General features: G+C 38.4%; 1 long non-coding RNA gene across 6 annotated transcripts in view; it reads left to right on the top strand.

Moving 5' to 3' along the window:
• The window catches only part of LOC125799072 (uncharacterized), a 188,020-nt gene that overhangs the window by 17,747 nt on the left and 149,811 nt on the right, over nt 1-20,462 (top strand). For 2 of the 6 annotated variants that reach the window (XR_007437910.1, XR_007437905.1), the window contains exon 1: nt 12,832-13,937. The exons of 3 other annotated variants lie outside the window; for them this stretch is intronic. This is a non-coding gene — a long non-coding RNA (uncharacterized LOC125799072). Of the gene's footprint in view, nt 1-12,831; nt 13,938-14,793; nt 14,877-20,462 lie in introns of those variants that run through there. One more of the 6 variants, XR_007437901.1, reaches the window with a different exon arrangement.

Here is a 20,462-nt window from a genome sequence, read left to right on the forward strand (position 1 = left end):
CGCTATCTTGGACAGTTTAGTGACTTGGGCATCGTGGTTGTTGAGCGAGTCCTCCGCCACCCAGAGTCGGTTTTCAGCTTCCTCCAGTCTGCCCTCGGTGGCAGTAACTCGTGACACTAAAGTGGAAAACGAATCCTCCACCGAGGAGTCGGAGCCAGCGATATCTTGAAGACGGCCCTCGACATTATCCAGGCGACAGCCGATAGATCTGAGTTCAGCGAGGAGAGTGGCCATGTTTGTTTGAGTGTTAGCATGGTCGCTAGCTTCGTCCTCCTCAGCAGATTCCGGAACTTGCTTTTTCTTTTCTTTGAGTCTCTGGGACCGCGTAGATGAAAAAATTGTAAAATCTTTGTCCCCAGGGGTATCAGCCATAATTACATCGATGTTGAGACTGTATTAAAGAAATTAAACCGAGGTGAAAAGTAAATAAAAAGAAGCGTAGGGACGGAGCGAAAAGACTAAGCGGCCATCTCCGACCTGGTCACGTGCCGCCACCCCCCCCGACCCCATTTCTAAATTGGAGTAGATCAGCGTAATAGAGTTTCCAGCTTGTCCTTAACTGATACATTTAGTTGAGTTGTTTATTTTAAATGTTATAAACAATTTAAATAAACAAATTATTCTTATTATTATCATATTATTATTATTATTATTATTATTATTCTTCTTCTTATTATTATTATTATTAGTAGTAGTAGTAGTAGTAGTAGTAGTAGTGTTGTTATACAATGTAGCAAAAATACGAATGTAAAAATATAATAAAATAGTAAAAAAAATATATATAAAATTATCAGCCTTTCACAGACAAGCACTGTTATAATGATTACTGATTTACAAACCTTATTTTTCACCTTATAAGCTGTTACTTTGGAACAATAAATATATTATCTATAACAGAAAATATCATGAATATGTAGTTTAACAAAAACATTTTGTTCATTCACCAGTTACAATGAATGATAATCATAGTTTTGTAAGGTGATGAGTACCAGGGTCATTCCTGAGATTGGGTGCCATTTCGACCTTAAACCTTTTTAAAATTAAATATTATTATATTTTACTAATTCATTTTTTTATTATTTTCTTTTTTAATAACTTTTTATTTTATTACTTTATTGGTGAAGCTCAGGCATACAATTTGTAGCATTTATTTAAACATTTGTATGAAGTCTTTGACCTAGTATGTCCACTGTGTTACAGACATATGCATAACTGTTTATGTAAATGTACAACACATTAATGATGAAGAGCCAGCATGTCCCTTTTTAGCTTTGAAGTATTTTTTTTATCTATTGTTTACAGATATTTTATGAAATTTGTGTCTGAATTCTCAGCAGTACATGATTTCACTTGTTATATTTAGATAAAAATGGATTCTATAAGTATTTTGTTTATTTTTAAGGATGCATGATTTGGCCTCCCTTACAAATAAAATTATTTGTATTATCTTGATTACATTATAGACAGAAAACTTATTTGTAACAGGGCAGACGTAACAGGGTGGGCAAATAACAAATAATAAATGATCTGACTACAAAATGTAAAATATTTATTGATTTTTTTATCACATAAAATTTGGTTATAACCTTTCTCGGCCGCCGGGAGAGTGCTTTTCCCTATTTTTGATTTATTAAAAGGCATTGAAGCAGAGAATTGAAGCACTTGGGGCTTTTATTTTAACTGAAGAAAGACTTACTTCACAAACTCAGAGGGCTGATACATTCAGTCGTAATAATAATAATAATAATAATAAGAAGAAGAAGAAGAATTATATTATTATTTTTATTATTATTATTACGACTGAATGTATCAGTTAAGGACAAGCTGAAAACTGTATTGCACAGTAATGGTTTTAAGTGTATTTCTTAATAAAATAATAATTTGCTAACACGCATTATCATAATATATATTATTACAGTAAAATAAATAACTTAAATTAAAAAACTGATACAGTTACTTAAGAAACACCAGTGGCAGAGTCTTGTTTATTTTTTAATTTTTTTTTATTATAATTGTAGTAAGGAGTTCTTTACAGAAGAAAGACTAAATAAAAAAAAATGTATACATGCGTTGCCATAAGACACAATGCAAATTATAAATCGCTGAACAGAAACAACCTCAACTTATTATTTTTTTCTTGGTCTTTTAACCCTTACCCTCTCTCCCATATTCTCAATTTACTCACACTAACCCACACAAACAAAAAACTAAAAATAAAGAAATAATAATAAAAAAAAAATAAAAAAGGGGGGGGGGATTAATCTGATGGCAAAGATTTTAGTGATTCAAAATAGGTCAAAAAGGAATCCCACTTATTATAAAATGTCGAAATGTTACCTCTCAGAGTGAGTCAAATTTTCTCCAATTTAAGAAAATGAATCATATCACGAAGCCATATTGAAATTGAGGGAGGTTTTGAAGACCTCCAAAGCAAAAGAATACAGAGTCTTGCTATTAATGATGAAAAACCAATAACCTCTGACTGAGCCTGTGAAACTGTAGGCAACCGTGAGGAAAGACCAAACATTGCTATGAGTGGAAAAATAGCGACACTGGCACCAATAACTTCTCAGAGTAATCTGACCAAAATTTATGAATACTGGGACACGAAAAAAACATATGCGTTAGATCACATGGAGAAGTGGAGCACCTCTCACATTCGTCAATAACTGATCCAGGATAGAATTTAGATAATTGAGATCTAGAATGATGAATTCTAAAGAGTACTTTAAACCGAATTAACTGTAATCTGGCACAAGGTGCAACAAAGCGCACCCCCTTAACTGGCCTGTCCCAACATTTCTCAGATAATTGGAAACCCAGTTCAGCCTCCCACGTCTGTTTGATTTTAGTAAGGGAATGTATGTTTATATCCATGAGGTAGGAATATATCTTTGATATAAGTGACCTCTGGAAAGGATCTAAATCCAACAGATCTTCCCAAGTCTGATTCAGTGGAATATGGGTAAAATTTATAAATAATGAAGATGTACAGTGCCTAATTTGAAAATAGCAAAACAAATGTGAGGAAGGTAAGCTAAAGGTTTCCGATAATTGGGTGAAACTACAGAAGGAACCTTCCTCATAAAGGTCAACAAAGGACCTAATGCCTTTCCCATGCCATAATTTAAAAGCTGTATCCTTTAGACCAGGAAGAAATAAGTGATTATTTAAAATGGGCATCTTTGTAGAACCTAATGTAAATTTAAAATGGGACCTAAATTGAGAACAGATACGAATAGATGAAAGAACCATTGGATTATTTGTAAGTGTTTTACATTTAACAGGAATCGGGGCAGTAAGTAAAGCAAGTCCAATTCTCCAATTTACACCAGAATAGTTCAGGAGAGTGAAGCCAGTAAAGCATCTTATGAATATGAGCTGACCAATAATAATATAAAAAATAGGGAAAAGCAAGCCCACCATCGAATTTGAATCTTTGTAAAAGAGCCTTCTTCACTCTGGGTGATTTCCCATCCCATATAAATGTGGAGATAAGCTGGTCAAGTGATTTAAAAAACTTTTTGGGTAAATATAGGGGGATTGTTTGAGACAAAAAAGAAACCTAGGTAAAACATTCAACTTTATTACATTTATCCTCCCAACCAATGAAAGGGGAAGAAATCTCCATCTCTCCAAATCTGATTTAAATTTATTAAGCAAAGGCGAGAAGAGTGAAAAAGGTATGGCAGGTATGGACCAAATTTCTTTAAAAGTGAAAAAACTGAAGGAAGACTACGGATAGGATCGGTCACATATAACAATAAATCATCTGCATATAAGGCAAGGCAAGTTTATTTATATAGCACCTTTCATGCACAACGGTCATTCAAAGTGCTTTACAAATTAGAAAATACACAGAGAACTCAAATTAAAAAAACATGTAAAAGAATAACAGTAAAAATGGAAATAAAAACTAAAATAAGATTAAAGCATGATTGATTCAAACATGATTAAAACAAAGAGAAGTAAAATTAAAATCATGTAAAAGAACAACAAGGAATTAAAAATCATTAAAAAAAAAGAATAAAGCATGAATAAAACATGATATAAAAGTGCCGTTACAGAATAAAAGTGGGCGGAGCTGCAGTGTTTTAAGCTGAGCTAAAGGCCTGATCAAACATGTAGGTTTTTAGTCTGGATTTAAAAGTGTTTATTGTTGGGGCTCTTCTAACACTCTCTGTTAACTGGTTCCATTTAAGAGCAGCATACTAGCTAAAAGCTTCCTCTCCGTGTTTAGTTTTTACTTTAGGCAGCTCTAACTGACCAGTTCCTGATGATCTGAGAGTTCTGCTCGGCTCATACTGCTGGAGCACATCAGATAAATATGCTGGTCCTGCACCATTAAGGCATTTATAGACCAGTAACAGTACCTTAAATTCTATTCTGTAACAGACTGGTATCCAGTGTAGGGATTTAAGGATGGGGGTGATGTGCTCCCTTCTTTTACTTCTAGTCAGAACTCTAGCTGCTGCATTCTGAATCAGCTGAAGCTGTTTGATGGTCTTTTTTGGGAGTCCAGTTAGGAGTTCATTACAGTAATCAATCCTACTAGAAATAAAGGCGTGGATAAGTTTCTCCAGGTCTGATTTAGACAGAAAATTTCACCCAGAGGAATCATATATAAATTAAATAAGAGTGGCCCAAGAATTGAACCCTGGGGTACACCACAGGTCACTGGCACAGTCTCAGAAACATTATTTTCCATTTCCACAAAGTATTTCCTTCCTTGAAGGTATGAACTGAACCATTTTAGGACAGTTCCAGAAAGTCCAACGCAGTTCTCTAGTCTATCTATGAGAATGTTGTGGTCAATGGTGTCAAAAGCAGCACTGAGATCAAGCAGTAGTAGAATAGACATTTTTCCTGAGTCTGTGTTTAAGCGAATGTCATTGATAACCTTAATTAGCGCAGTCTCAGTACTATGATTGGGCCGGAAACCTGACTGAAATTGGTCTAGACAGTTATTTGTGGACAGAAAGTGCATAACTTGCTTGAAGACAATTTTTTCAATTATTTTTCCAATGAATGGTAGATTAGAGATTGGTCTGTAATTGTTTAATAAGTTTGTATCTAAATTTTTCTTTTTTAAGAGAGGCTTCACAACGGCTGTTTTTAATGCATTTGGGAAAACACCCGACATGAGTGAGGTATTTACTATTTGACGAATGTCTGCTGATATTGAGTAAAAAACATTCTTTAAAAACTTGGTTGGTAATGTATCAAGACTGCAAGTGGATGATTTGAGGTGACTCACTGTATCAATTAAAACTTCATTAATAGTGCTAAACTGGGACATGCTGACTATGATGATTTTGCATGGTTTTGGAGAGCACATGGGCTCGTTGGAGGATATAGATGTACTGATGGCTTCTCTGATATTGTGGATTTTAGTATTAAAAAATTTAGCAAACTCATTACATCTCTCTAGTTGAAACTAGCTCAGGGGTCATGTATGTAGGTGAGTTAGTTAGTCTGTCAACCACAGTGAAAAGAACTTTGCTATTGTTAATATTATTGTTAATAATGCTAGAGAAGTAGGATTGTCTACATGTGCACATTATTTTATTGTAATCACGCAGTCTATCTTTAAAAATTTCTTTGTGAATGTGAAGCTTGGTTTTACGCCATCTGCGCTCAGCTTTTCTGCATTCTCTCTTTTGGAGCTGAACTGCAGCATCATTTCTCCATGGAGCTTTCTGCTTGCATGGCATGGTTTTAACTCTAACTGGTGCAATCTCATCTAAAACTCTAGCAGTTTTTGAGTTAAAACTATCCAGCAGAGTATCTACAGAGTCTGATGGTTTGCATGGTGCAGAGCACACTTTGCTCACAAAAAGTTCAGCTGTCATGTCATTTATCTGCCTTTTCTTGTACCTAATCTGTCTGGTTTCACTGTGTATTGAAGTCCACATTTCAAAGAATACACAGTAGTGATCTGACAGTGCAACATCCTTAATAGAGGCTGATATGTTGAGACCCTTCGAAATAACCAAATCCAAAGTGTGACCATGACAGTGTGTGCTTCCAGTCACATGCTGAGAGAGTTCAAAAGAGTCAAATACATCGTAGAGTTCTCTGGCATAATTATCATTGGGATTGTCAATGTGAATGTTAAAATCACCAGCAACAATAAAATGATCAAATTCAGTAGAAATAAAATACAGCATATCTGTAAAATCATCAATAAAATCAGCATTTACTAGTAATATTCTTGGTGTCCCTTTTAAAACTGCGCCTAAATATTCAAAAGATGTGAAGTCACCAAGTGATAACTGCTTGCATTGGAAAGTATCATCAAACAGCATAGCTACACCTCCACCTTTCTTGCCGGTACGTGAGACATTTAAAAAGTTAAAGTTTGGTGGAGCCGACTCAATTAATACACTTTCAGCACTACAAGAACTTAACCATGTCTCTGTTAAAAACAGAAAATCAAGCCCATAATTTGTAATAAAATCATTAATTAGATAGGACTTGTTTGTAAGAGATCTGATATTTAGTAGAGCTAACTTAATAACCTGTGCGTTTTGTTCCAAAGCCTGTGGGTTACAATTTACATACTGCAAGTTGGATATATTCACATTATCTGACCTATACTCCCTGTTCTTTCTGCTTCTGATAAGAACTGGAATGGGGAGATAACTGGCACACAGGGTCCGTACTTATTTGAAAACATGTACTGCTGACTTCACCGTTGTAGCAGCACGGACCCAAAAGATATCAGTTTGCTGGATTACTTGTGGCGGCCTCTTCCCTTATGGTGGAGGGAGGTGGGAGGGGCTCCTGCTGGTGAAGAAGTCGAGAGCGGAGCTGTCGGTCCGGTGGTTTAGGAGCTTGTCTCTTCTTTTTGGGTTGTGGGGGGGGGGTTTGTTTAATTCCTTCTCATGTTCATGTTCACTGGGCTTCATTTTGGTCCCCTTTACTAACTCCTTGATTGGGGAGTGTAGTGGTGGTGAGAATGGGGGTTGCTGGGTCCGTGAGGCAGTAGGTGACTGTGGAGGAGAAGTTGTGCTGATTTTCCGCTGTACCTGAGGACTCGCTGACAAAGAAAGCGTCAGCCTTGTCCCTGCAGATACCAGCTTCTCCATGGTTGCTGGGAAGTTCAGGTGGGGTGATGATGAGGTGGAGATGGAGGATGATAATGATGAGGTGGAGATGGAGGATGGTGTGGAGTGTTCATGCAGTTGCGGTGTTTCCGGCAGCTGATACAGCAGAACATGGCTCCCATCCGATAACTCCGCAGTCTCTGTGGGGAGAGGATGTTGTGTCTCTGTAGTGCAGACAGTGTCTTTTGGTGTTAAAGCTGACGTGTCTTCACCAGTGGGAACAGAGAAGTTGCAGAGAGAAAAAATGAAGTTCTCTGACAGGAATTTGACTCCCCTCTTGTTGGTGTGCAGTCCATCTCTCCTGAAAAACTCTCTCTTCCCAAAAAACAGATTGAAATTGTCAATGAAGTTCAGTCCGTTTGACCTACAGGTTTTCTGAAGCCATATGTTTAATGCTAACAGCCTAGAGAACATATTGCAGCCCCTTGCAGGTAGAGGACCACTGATGAATGTCTGAATGTTGAATTTGCGCAGTGTGGTAAAAAGATCATTAAAGTCCCTTTTTAACACCTCAGACTCCTCTTTCCTTGTATCGTTCTTTCCAACATGAACAATAATCCGTTTCACTGTTCTGTATTCAGCCAGTAGTGCTGGAAGCTTCTCATTCAGTTCAGAAACGGTGATGTTTGGCTCACATCGAACGATAAGTTTCTGATTATTCATGCCATGAACAGAGTCATCCCCCAAAACAAGGGTGTCTGCTGTGGCCCCAGCCTGGAGCCCTGTGGCTCTACTGGGGTGTTTTGAATGGCTGAATCTTCTGGTTCTTTCTGTATCATACTGGCTGGTATTAGGAAAGTCATTAAGGTCTTGCAGTGGCTCAAATCTGTTTTGCAAACTAAGTGACTGGAACTGATTTCCTCTGGCTCTGTGCTCTGATCTCCGAGCAATAGCTTTAGCATTAGCATTAGCCAGATGTGATATGTTAGCAGGAGTGGAGGATACTACAGAGCTGTATGTGGCATGCCGTTTGGGTTTAGCTCCAATGCGAACCCATTGCTGGTTTTGCCAATATCTTTCAGCTGTACTCACATTAGGAATGTCCACATGATCTGCTGGTCCAGTTCTGTTCGTCTCCACTGCTCGCTGCTCCGTTGAAATCCGCGCCCGTTGTCCGCTGGCAGCACTCCCACACTCCGATGGTCCTCGAACAGCGCAGAAATGCCAGTCCTTAAACTCTGATAACAATGACCGAAAATTTGTTTCCAAAACAGTCATTCTTTGTAGAAGATTGTAGCAGTTCTGGCAGCACAGGTGCTCTGAACCCACACAAGGAGGCATCTTGTAGATTTCTTCTTTAGTACTCTACAGGAACTTTTTTAATTCCTGTGCCTATGGCTCTACTATAAAATGTCCAAAAGAAACTAGAAAAAAAATAAAATAAGAAACAAAATATGGTAGTGCTAGTGCTAATCTAAATAATGAGCTCAGACACTGTAGCTCGAAAATGTCTAAAAATAAAGAAAAGTATGAAAGATAGCAGAGCTAAGCAGAGAAGCGTCTGAACGGCACAGAAGCAGGAAGTGGAGTCTTTTTTATTATTAGTAATGAAGTCATCTATTGAAGCACAAATAAATGTATTGAATTCATTGTTTGACAGTAAAAGTGAGTTGAATCTCCAAATAGAGGGGAAAGTGTGTCGGTTAGTACACTGTATATTTATAGTATGAGGTGCATGATCAGAAATGACTATTGAATGATAGTCAGTCGCAATAACTTGTCCACAAAAAAGTAATCTAAACGTGAAAATTTATTATGCGGGTGAGAGTAGAAAGAAAACCCCTTAGCTAGCGGATTGTAAAACCTCCAAGAATCGACAATTGAATTTTCAGTGATGAACTCAGAAATTACTTTAGACATTGATGATGGAGTGAGAGAACGTGGATTTGAGTGATCCAAACCTGGATCAATAGTACAGTTAATATCTCCACCCATAATTAAAAGATGGGTATTTAAGGAAGGAATTGAACGAAAAAGATTCTGCATAAAATTAGGATTATCAAAATTAGGGGCATAGATGTTTACCAACAACACTTTCATGTCAAACAAGGTCAAACAAAATCGGGGATAAACTGAATTCCTTTTTTAATTAAAATTGCAACACATCTAGATTTGGAAGGAAATGTAGAGTGAAATTTTTTTTCCGACCCACGGGAAAATTCAACTTGGAGTGGTCGTCCCTGATAAGATGGGTTTCTTGTAGAAAAGCTATGTCTAAATTCAAACGCTTCAAATGGGCATTCACCTTTAGATGCTTAACCATATTGTTCAAACCATTAACATTCCAACTGCCAAATTTTAAATTAGGTCCACAATTGAAGTTACGTTGTGTATAATTGACCATTTAAATTAGTAGGGCAACGTGAAAAAAAATGAAAAACAATACAATGCCAGCAACAAAAAAAGAAAATCTCAAAAATCTCATGAACAATTTATCCCCTTCCCCAAATTTAACTCAAAGACCATGTTCTCCACTGAATTGGGGATCATCAACCATCTCAAGTATACAAGGATACGCACGCACAAAAACTATAAGGCACATAATACCGGAAATGACAAATATTCAAGAAACGACCCAGAAAACATCTAGCTCTGTTAACATGACGTCAGATCGACTAGCGACGTATGAACAAATAAAACCTAATGGCAAATGCAAGAACATATTGCTTAACATATTGCTTAATTAATATTAATAGCTCTACTGCTCTCTGGATGTATTGATCTCTTATTTGCTTATTAAAAGATACAATGCGCACAAACTACACTCATCATTTACACTTGCTAGCTGTTGTCATGTCTGTTGCCATTTGTAAAATCGCAAAACACACTATGGATTTAAAAAACTCTTTTATAAATCTTCAGAAGCGTAAAAGTGTAAAAAAAAAAGAGCTTGAGAGTGCATTTCCGGGGCTGGGCAGTGCATGTGCTAAAAATTGTACATTTTGTTAAGGGTTCAGGCTTCAGAGATCCACTTTTTCCAAGAATTGAGTCAAAATGTTAAAAAAAAAACTTAAAAACAACCATTCTATGGAATTCCTTGGCCCAGAATTGTATGGAAAAGTGTGCTCATTTGACTGTATAGGTTTTTAACTGAAGGAGCTATGCCAGTTTCTTCATATTTTTTTAGGTTCGGATTTGGGATAGGTGTAGTAAAGGGTTAAAAATAAGCCCCACAGGACATTTTTTGTCCTGTGACTTGTCATAATCTTAAAGTAGACTTCAAAGATTAAGAAAAACCCCAAGATGTTTTTATTTAATGCACAGGATTTTAGTATAATGTGAAAACATACAGGCAAATTTACATTTTTTTGCTATTTGTTTTATATTTTTGTCCCAAATTTGTAAAAAACTTAATAACCATTTCGTTAAATTCCTTGGCCCAGAATTGTATGGAAAAGTGGCTCATTTGTCTGTATAGGTTGTTAACTCAAGGAGCTATGCCATTTTCTTCATATTTTTTTCCGGTTCAGAATCAGCATAGATGCATAAATGTCATGGGAAATTATTTCATCCTGTTGCCTGTCAGAATCTTAAAATAGACACTCCAAAGATTAAGAAAAAAACAGGTGGCGAAAAAAAAAATCCACTATGTGCTCGTGGACCCCTGTTTCCATCTAGACTAAATTTCATTGGCCACGGAATTTACCACGCCCACACCTAATTTCATTGGCCACGGAAGGTTTGGCGCTTGAGAGTGCATTTCCGGGGCATGACAGTGCACATGCACTGTGAAGCCCCTGTTGCACACGGGCAGTCTTGGAATCAGTTCAGACTTCAGCGCCGCGATGTCCTGGACAAGCAGAGCAGCACTAGCTCCAGGTGGGGCTACTGCCTCAGGAGACGGCGGGGACGCAGACTGGATTATAGGCCGGAGGGAACTCTAACTCACGTCCGCTCCATGCGGTGTCAGAACCGGAAGTCCGTCTTGTTTATTTTTAAATGTCATAATGTTAACGGATTTTAGAAATGGAGAGCATACAAATGGTATCAGACGTATTAGGAAGAGCAGCAAGTGTCGGCAATGCAATTGCCGACAGACTTATAAGTGCTGCCAAAAAAATTCGATTTGTAGTCTTCATTTTTGGCATGATGAAAAAGGGAATCGATCTCTTTCTCAGGTACGTGCAGCAATGTAGGTAGGTGGTGCTAATGAGCTTAATAAAACTATGGCTATGACCAAAATGGCTTAATACTCCCTCATAAGTGTTGCGCTATTTAGGGAGACACTATGTAGTTCACTAACTAGTGGTAAAACAGGAGTGAATTCGGACACTAACTCATCATTATCATGCGCCAGCACTGATCGCATAAACACACACAGATGAGAGAGGGGTTTAGCCGCGTTTAAAACTCCATAAAGCAACTGAGCTCTGAATTAAAGATAGTGAAGCTCTGAGCTGATCATGAAGTAATTTATATGCCTGTTATATTTGCGCTGATCAAAATATTAATATTATTGAACTACATGAAGAAAAACTGAAATTAACAGCGTACACCGGCTCGCAGTGTTGCCAGATTGGGTGGTTTCATGCCAAATGTCGAGTTGTGTCTGAAATTGTCTGTAGGAAACGCTGCAAGGTTATGTTTATGTACTGTATTTACTTTTTTGGTTCGTGTGTCCTGTGATACAAGGCAAAAAACACATAATACAAGCATGCAGATAAACTAATTTAAAGATATTTTTTTTGTAATCAGTGATTCGTCACATATTGAAGGTATTTTAGTTAAGGTCATGTTGGAATAAACCCTGTAATATTGTTAATATGACGAACATCAGCTGTTTGGGTGGTTTTCTCAGGATTTTGGCGGATTTAAAACACGTTTTTTACCCAGTGAATTGGTTTTATCTGAATTACACTAACAATCTGGCAACCATGATGGCTCACTGTCCGCTCCGTTTCTGCGTCTGTCTGTTGCTTAGTAGCGATTTTTTCAAATTATAAAATAGTAAAGATCTAAATAATAAAGGCAGTTGTTTATTCATAGCCAATAATATTATAAATACATACACACTACACGTATTTTATTATATTGACATTTAAGAAATATAAATAACCATTAATTGTTGAATAATATATTTATTGACATCCATGAGCTTTTTAATCACGGAGGACTTTTTTTCTGGCATTCGGCAGAGAAATTGAGCTGTGTTGAATGAGGTCTCCCTGTAGACTTTTATATAATATAATATAATATAATGTGATAGTACATTCTATATAACATTAAATTTGATGTAATAGAATAATAGTAATAATAATCACGGAAGACTTTTATTATGACATTCGCCGGAGCCATGGTGAGAGAGGTCTGCGCACAAACGCGCTCTCGAGCCGTATACTATGAAACGCCAAAAGGCCCAAAAAACGCCTGGACCAGACGCCTTTTATCGAAAAGAACGGCGTAAAATACGCCGTTCTGTGTGGGTTTTACGCCGTAATATACGCCGTATGATTTCAAGACGCCGTAATATACGCCGTATGATTTCACGACGCCGTTAAAAACGCCGCTAAAAGCACAGAAGACGCCGTTTCCCACGGCGTTTTTCGACCCTTTTGGCGCGCCGTCTCAGTGCAACAGCGTAAAAAGCGGCGTTTTAGTGTCTGACTGCGTCCGAAATCGCATACTTCCATACTAAACAGTATGCAAAAGCAGTATGCGAGATGGGGTAGTGTGTCCGAATGCGCAGTATGCGAGTTTAGGTACGCGAAAAGTTCCTGGATGACATACTGCACCGGGACAGATTTTGAAGTATGCAAGCCCTGCACACTTCACCCGCTCATATTTCCCAGAGTTCCAAGGGGGGCGGCGGAAGCGAAGCAGAGGTTGAAGATGGCGGACAGCGGTGACGCGGGTCTTTACAAGTTTAAGTAGAATGTAATCGGAATAATAGAAAATATCACCACTTAAGTACCCAAAGTAACGTTATGAGTAATTTTGTGAAGAATGATACGCATATTTTATTTGATTTTTAATTTATTAACTTCGCTAACGCTAACTTGCAAGTGTTTAAGGCTACCGTCAGTACGCGCTAAGATAGTCATGCTAGCTCGCTCGCTAACTAGTTAGCCAGCCAAGCTAACCTAGCTAGCTTAATGTTGTATTGTTAGTAAAGAAATGTAGCGCTATTTCAGTTACCTAGGATCACAGAGTCGAGTAAGTTGAGCGGTTGTGTGGGCTAAACGTGCGGGATTAGCTACAGCTGGTGTTAGCTAGCTAACGCTAACTAGATTTGTTTGTTCTCTTCTGAATGTAGTTTTGAATTTTGTGTTTTAGTACCTCTATTAATCTCGCTAGCACACCGTTCAACGTGGCTTAATGGCTCATTCTGAAGTATCTAGGTTAGCTAGTTTCCTGAACTGTCTTTCTGTAATTTAAAGTATTGCTGAGTTAATTTGGCTACAAATGTACTTGTAAGTGGTTTGCAGGTTACGTTGTTTAACTAGTTAGGTAGTTAGCTATATAACGTAATGTTAAATAAAGTTGAATGGCTAATCTAGCTGGCTATTTTAGCATTTTCATTTTAGTTTACATCTTGGCTGCCTAGCTTAGCTGTCATACAATTGTGATGAAGTTGGTGGTTCACCTTAGTAGCTAGTAATAAGCCAAAACTATACTTTTAAAAGAAATAAATCTTGCTTTGAGGTAATTGATGCTAAATATTTATTATTGTTGTAACCCTGCTACAATATTGTCACATTTGCCATTCCATTTAAAGCTAAAGTTTTATATTGCAGGGAGTGATGAGGACACCAGGGAGCTGATCCGGTGGAGGGTGGCCAATGAGGCCCTCTTCACCGGAAAAAGAAATGCAGCAGTTCGAGGATTTGAGTAAGTAACTTAACTGTTTATTTAACCTAACTTTAGATATGTTTTACAGCAAATTACCCAATGTTAAATCAACACTGACTGTACAAAATGTACACTCACAATTGTCTGTTAAATGTGTTGTAGTGTATGTGGTAATGTTGTAGTATTAAACGTTTGCTTATTGAAAGCAGTGTGTGGACTGTAGTAATAATTGTTGTGTGCATTATGTTTATAGAGCCTTCGTGTTCGTTTTTGTAAAAAAAAAGTGCTCAGGTGTCTCTGTATAGCTCTTTTTTAATGGACTGTTTTAGGGGTGTGTCCAAAATGACCGGATTCCAGCTTTGCTAATGAATATTCATACATGCAAACAGCATGCAGATATCTCTCCTCTGATTGGCTAGGAGCACTGCGACGCCCCTCCGCCGCTCTGCCGCTCACTGCCTCCCACCTCCTAACTGATGAGCGGTGATGTTGCGTCGCTTCAGCTCCGCCTCTGGGAGTTTCTCGAGCCAAGGTGGGCTGGTCTGTGAGTTTCTGCCTACGTAGGCAGAAAGATAATTCAAAATTCACCCGTTTTTCGGAGGGGGGGAGGGGGGATTTCTTTGCTTAGCTCCTGCAGACAATTCCTCACTAATGCTGCGAGCTCGTACGTCTTGTTCACCAGCGAGTTCACGTTCCCCATCACCACTGTCAGTATACAAGGCTTGTATTTCCAGCTGTTCTCCCATTGTTTAGCCTTTAGTTTAGCTCCGGCTTTGCAGCCCCTGAAGCGTCGCCTTGGCTCCAAGTGCACGTCTGTAGTCAGAGTCGTCTTCAACAGGCAGAGTCTGGTACTGGTTGTAAATTCCTTCCTAACTGCAGAATATCTGTTCCGCAGGATTGCCAGGCGCAGGATAGCTGCATGATGATGGACGACGTGCATGTGATGCAGAGGTGCTGGCCACAGGAGGCAAAATTAAGGTATTAAGACAATTAAGACATTATTGGTACACAATTTTACTGCTAATATTTAGTATTTGTTATTTACATATAAAGCCTTTAAACAGTATTTTATTAAGAATGCACCCATGTTTGTAGTTAACAGGACATAACATGCACAAAATTAATAGAGAATCTAAAGTACAACCTGATTAATTTAAAAAACAGAATTGTGTATGTGTATGTTCAGAATTGTGCATGTAGCTTTTGCACTGGTTGACTGGTTAAATCAACATCATGCAAGGTTCCGGTAATGACGTGCTCGCCTCGGCTCCGCTACCTTTCTGTAAAATCCTGGAAAATACTCGTTATATGAGACACTGAACAACATCTTAAGTCAGCAATGATGCCTCTTTCACAAAGGAAGTCAAGTAAAATGACTAGTAAGCCGACCCAGTCGAAGTTATCTGACTTCACTTCTAAGGTGAGCGCTAAAGCTAGCGGTGACAATGGCGGGGCTAACACGGGAACAGACCAGGTAATGGAGGAGGATAATTGTGAGTCGAATGAGAAGGAAAAGACGGTTGAAATTGGCTCAGACGCAATATTGGCTGCAATCGCAAGCTTAAAGTCTGATTTCTCCTCCAAATTAGACGGTATTCTGTCAGCAATAGAGAATGTGAAAAGAGATGTTAATGAATGTGCCGAGCGGGTCGGTGAGGCGGAGGTCCGGGTATCTGCTGCAGAGGATAATATCACCAGTCTGATAGCCAGGGCTCAGGCTCTTGAAGATAAAGTTATCTTGAAGAAGTTATACTAAAGACTGGTGAAGGAGAACATGCCAAGATGCATGAAAACTGTGATTAAAAACCAGGGTTATTCCACCAAAAATTGATTTCTGAACCACATTTTAAGGTCTGATCAATATGAAGTCTGAAAGCTCTGCAAATAAATGCTCTAAATGACAATATTTTTATTTGGAATTTGAGGAAAATGTTGTCTGTAGTTTGTAGAATAAAACAACAATGTTCATATTACTGAAACGCAGAAATACTGCTACTGCACTACGTAACTCAATGAAAATGTGTAAGCTTTGGCGACATTTTGAGTAAAATCTTCTAATATTACTGTGCCACACCATTCAGATGCAGCCTGCCTATAAATGCATGTGTGCAGCTGTCCATGAGGGGGAGCTTATAGCAAATATTTATATTTACAGCACTGGAGTAATAGTAAATTGCCCTTCCCTACTGTTTATAAATGGTTTAATGTACGAGTTTACGTTTTGAAACAATGGTATTTGTGTGTTCAGAGTTCCTGATGGCCACCACATCATCCATGCTTATGGCTTCACGAAATGGAGAAGGTATGGTATTTTACAAATGGCGTTGCACTAACAACCATTAAAACCATATATTTTTAAATATTGTAGGAGAAGCGTATAAACACAATTCACTTCACTAAGAATAGATCAAACTAATCTTTTATAATGGTTTGTATTGACAATACAATACAATACAAGCCTGAGAAATGGCTACCACATCCAAGGAAGGCAGCAGGCGCGCAAATTACCCATTACCGACACGGTGAGGTAGTGACGAAAAATAACGATGCAGGTCTCTTTCGAGGCCCTGTAATCGGAATGATCCTAAACACATGGGTGAGGACCCATTGGAGGGCAAGTCTGGTGCCAGCAGCCGCGGTAATTCCAGCTCCAATAGCGTATATTAAATTTGCTGCAGTTAAAAAGCTTGTAGTTGGACTTCGGGAGTGGGCTGGCGGCGTTATTCCCATGACCCGCCGGGCAGCGTGTGGGGAAACCAGAGTCTTTGGGTTCCGGGGGGAGTATGGTTGCAAAACTGAAACTTAAAGGAATTGACGGAAGGGCACCACCAGGAGTGGAGCCTGCGGCTTAATTTGACTCAACACGGGGAACCTCACCCGGCCCGGACACGGAAAGGATTGACAGACTGATGGCTTTTTCTCGATTCTGTGGGTGGTGGTGCATGGCCGTTGTTAGTTGGTGGAGTGATTTGTCTGGTTAATTCCGATAACAAGACTATAATGCAAAGTTGTAAATCAGTACATATTTTAACTGGAAATAAGAAATGAGTAACATAATGTAATGCATGAAATTTTTTAATATTTTGCATTTAATTTTTTTATAGATTTGGAACGTGAAGACCACGAGTGCACGATCATATTTTAATTTTGTCATCCTCCTTCCATCCAACCAAGATCATTTTTTTAGTCATTTTATTAGTTTTTAGTTTTTAATCTTTTCTGTTCTCAAATAAATATTTGCAATTCATGCATTTTACCCATTGTTGAAGTATGTTGTGTAAATGTCTTGATAATGCAGATTGTGAGAAGTTTCAGCTCTGGTAAGAGAGAAGGGCTGCACACTTTCCCCCAGAGGAGAGGGTATCTACTTCAGCACAGTCACTGGCAAACTGGAGAGAACCTTGACAATAAGATCCCTTTTGCTCTTCATATCTGGTGCTTGACTGGTAAAAGCCCTCAATCCTGCCTGCACTTTTTGGTCTGGTTAATTTGGATTCTGGTTAATTTTTATGCCTGGTGCAGTGTGTGTGAAATACAGTAATCACAACAACCACACCAAGACCTTTGAGACAAAATGGTCTTGTTCTGGTCCCAAATGAACTCTGTAGCAGTTTGTTTGTTATGAAAAAGCCCTGCTGAACACTATGGCAAAGTTAATCATGCTGATCTTGCTGGTTGAACATCTTTATCCTTCTTGATAATGCTGGTCAGCCACCTTGGTCATTCTTGTTTATGCTCCACCAACTTAGGTTTTTTGTAAATTGTGCATAATATGCTAAACCTATGTTTGAGAACTCATTGACAATCATGACATGTTTGGTGTGAAACAGCTCAGCATAAGAACATAAGATCAATAATTATTTAATAAATTTTTAAATTTGTAAACAATATGGCCACAATATGCAAATTAGACCTGTAACTTTTGAATGCTTAACCTGACATCCATGCCACTTCAGACCTTTGATCATAACATGATTCTCAGATACCCTGTCAGTTCATGTAGACACACACCAGAGGGGGCGGAGCCAATATTAGATTACTGTTTCTCCTGAACTATATACAAGCTATCAAGCTCAACCTTGGCAATTATCATATATGGCCCATGTAATAATGGTACACCAAAGGAAAATTTGATATGTAACATTTTGTAGTCAGTACTTTTCAGTATTTTTTTTTATTAAGAACCTGGAGTAGTTTCACCAAATGACCACTAGAGTGCAGCAAGACACCACATTAAACCTGCTTAAATACCCCTAAATTATTGGATATTGCCATATATTACAGCTAATAAGCTGTCCTTATGTCAGCAGCATGGAGCATCCAAAAGAGGGCGCCATTTTTAAAAAATATAATAATTATATAATTTCACTACTTTTTACTAACTTACTGAAGCACAAAATTGGTTTGTTAACATCACTGAGCTTTGAACTTCATAGCCAGGTTTATCCAGTCATGAGAAAAGGTATTTAAGGTGGCCGATTGCAAGTTGTTCTCCTATTTGAATCTCCTCTGTGTGGCATCATGGACTCATCAAAACAACTCTCAAATGATCTAAAAACAAAGATTGTTCAACATAGTTGTTCAGGGGAAGGATACGAAAAGTTGTCTCAGAGATTTAACCTGTCAGTTTCCATTGCATGTTTTTACTACTTTTTAAGCATCAAGAGCTCATACCTCAGGACGTTTAATACCCTCCTCCCAGTGCCCCCGTATGTTTTCAACAATATTATTCTAAATAAATACAATTTCACTAAACATACTTGCTGAAATATATCCATGTATATAATGAAATGAATATTCATTAAAAAAAATTATGTTATGCATGTTGTATATGTCGCAGCCACTGAACGATGCATCCTTGGGGGGCTAACAATGAAAAAAAAACAGTTGAACTGATTGCATTATAAAGTCTCATGTATTGAATTAAACAAAAACAGCAATTTGCTTTTAAAATGTAAATCCATGTATACTGTCACTTTGCTTTTTACTGTGAAAAGGGACTGTAGTGTAGTGACTGCTTTTCAATTTGGTACTAATTCCTCTCCATATGTAAGTATAACTTGCTGGTATACAGTTAAAGAATGTAGCTCAATATTACTACTTAACACTGAAATGGTTTTTAGACTATCAAAAGATCCTACTTTTTTAATGTTGGTAGCATTATCTAAGAGGGTAACATAGGGTATCAAAAATATCCTGTAGTTTTAATGCTGTGTCAGCATTTTTTAAAAGCCCTCAAATACCAAACCCTCTGGGTACCTTCAGAGCACTGAGATCAAAGAGCCGGGCTATATGCTTGGAATGGATCTCATGGGTCCATTTCCAAAGAGTAAGAAGGGCAACGTCTACCTGTTTGTGATTGTGGACTACTTTACCAAGTGGATTGAACTGTACCCTTTACGTGACAGCAGAGGGCATCGTCTCTGCAGAATCCTGAGAGAAGAGATCTTCACCAGGTGGGGTGTGCCAAAATATGTCTTATCTGATCGGGGTCCTCAATTTCTTAGCCAACTGATGTCAGACCTGTGTAAAATCTGGGGAGTAACCCAGAAACTTACAACTAGTTACCATCCTCAGACCAATCTTACAGAACGGGTCAACAAAGTTTTGAAGACAATGATGGCCTCATATGTGAAGGAAAACCACCAAGACTGGGATAGGTGGCTGTGTGAATTCAGGTTCGCCATTAACAATGCCAGACATGAAACCACAAAGAACACTCCTGATGAGCTGGCACTAGGTAGAACCCTGAAGGGTCCTTTGGAGAGATTTATTTACCATCAGGCTGTGATGCCAAACCATCCCTCATATTCCCTTGTTGAGAGACAACACCAGCTCAACGAGAAGGTGAGATGCTCAGCTCATGCGGCACACCTCAGACAAGCCAGGTATTATAATACCCGAAGGAAAGATGTGCACTTTCAAGAGGGAGATTTGGTCTGGGTGCGTGCCCATCATATCTCTAAAGCTTCTGAAAATTTCTCTGCTAAATTAGCTCCTAAGTGGATGGGGCCTGTCAAAGTGGAGAAGAAGCTTGGTCCAGTGAATTATGCAGTCATGGGATTGCGTCCTGGGGATCAACAGGACGTTGTAAATGTGGCAAATTTGAAGCGATACTTTGGTGCTATTCCCCGGTAGCCTCCAGCTGGGGGGGGGGGGGGGGGGGGGGGATTATGTAATGCCACTACATAAGGGGACCTGTGGTAAGACCTATTTGTGATTAATACTATCATTTATTTCAGATTTATTTCAGGTCGATATTCTCCTTCAGGATCTTTTGGTAGACAGCAGAATTCATAGTTCCATTTATCACAGCAAGTCCCCAGAGCATCACACTACCGCCACCATATTTTTCTGTTGCTATAATGTTCTTTTTCTGGAATGCAGTGTTTCTTTTACGCCACATGTACTTGGACACACACCTTTGTCTCATCGGTCCACAGAACGTTTTCCCAAAAGTCTTGGGGATAATCAAGATGTGTTCTGGAAAAATTGAGACGAGCTTTAATGTTTTTTTTTGCTCAGCAGTGGTTTTTCGTCCATTTTTGCTCAGTCTCTTTCTGA

The sequence above is a fragment of the Astyanax mexicanus genome, chromosome 2, assembly GCF_023375975.1.
Source record: "Astyanax mexicanus isolate ESR-SI-001 chromosome 2, AstMex3_surface, whole genome shotgun sequence".
NCBI classification, from domain to species: Eukaryota; Metazoa; Chordata; class Actinopteri; order Characiformes; family Acestrorhamphidae; genus Astyanax; species Astyanax mexicanus.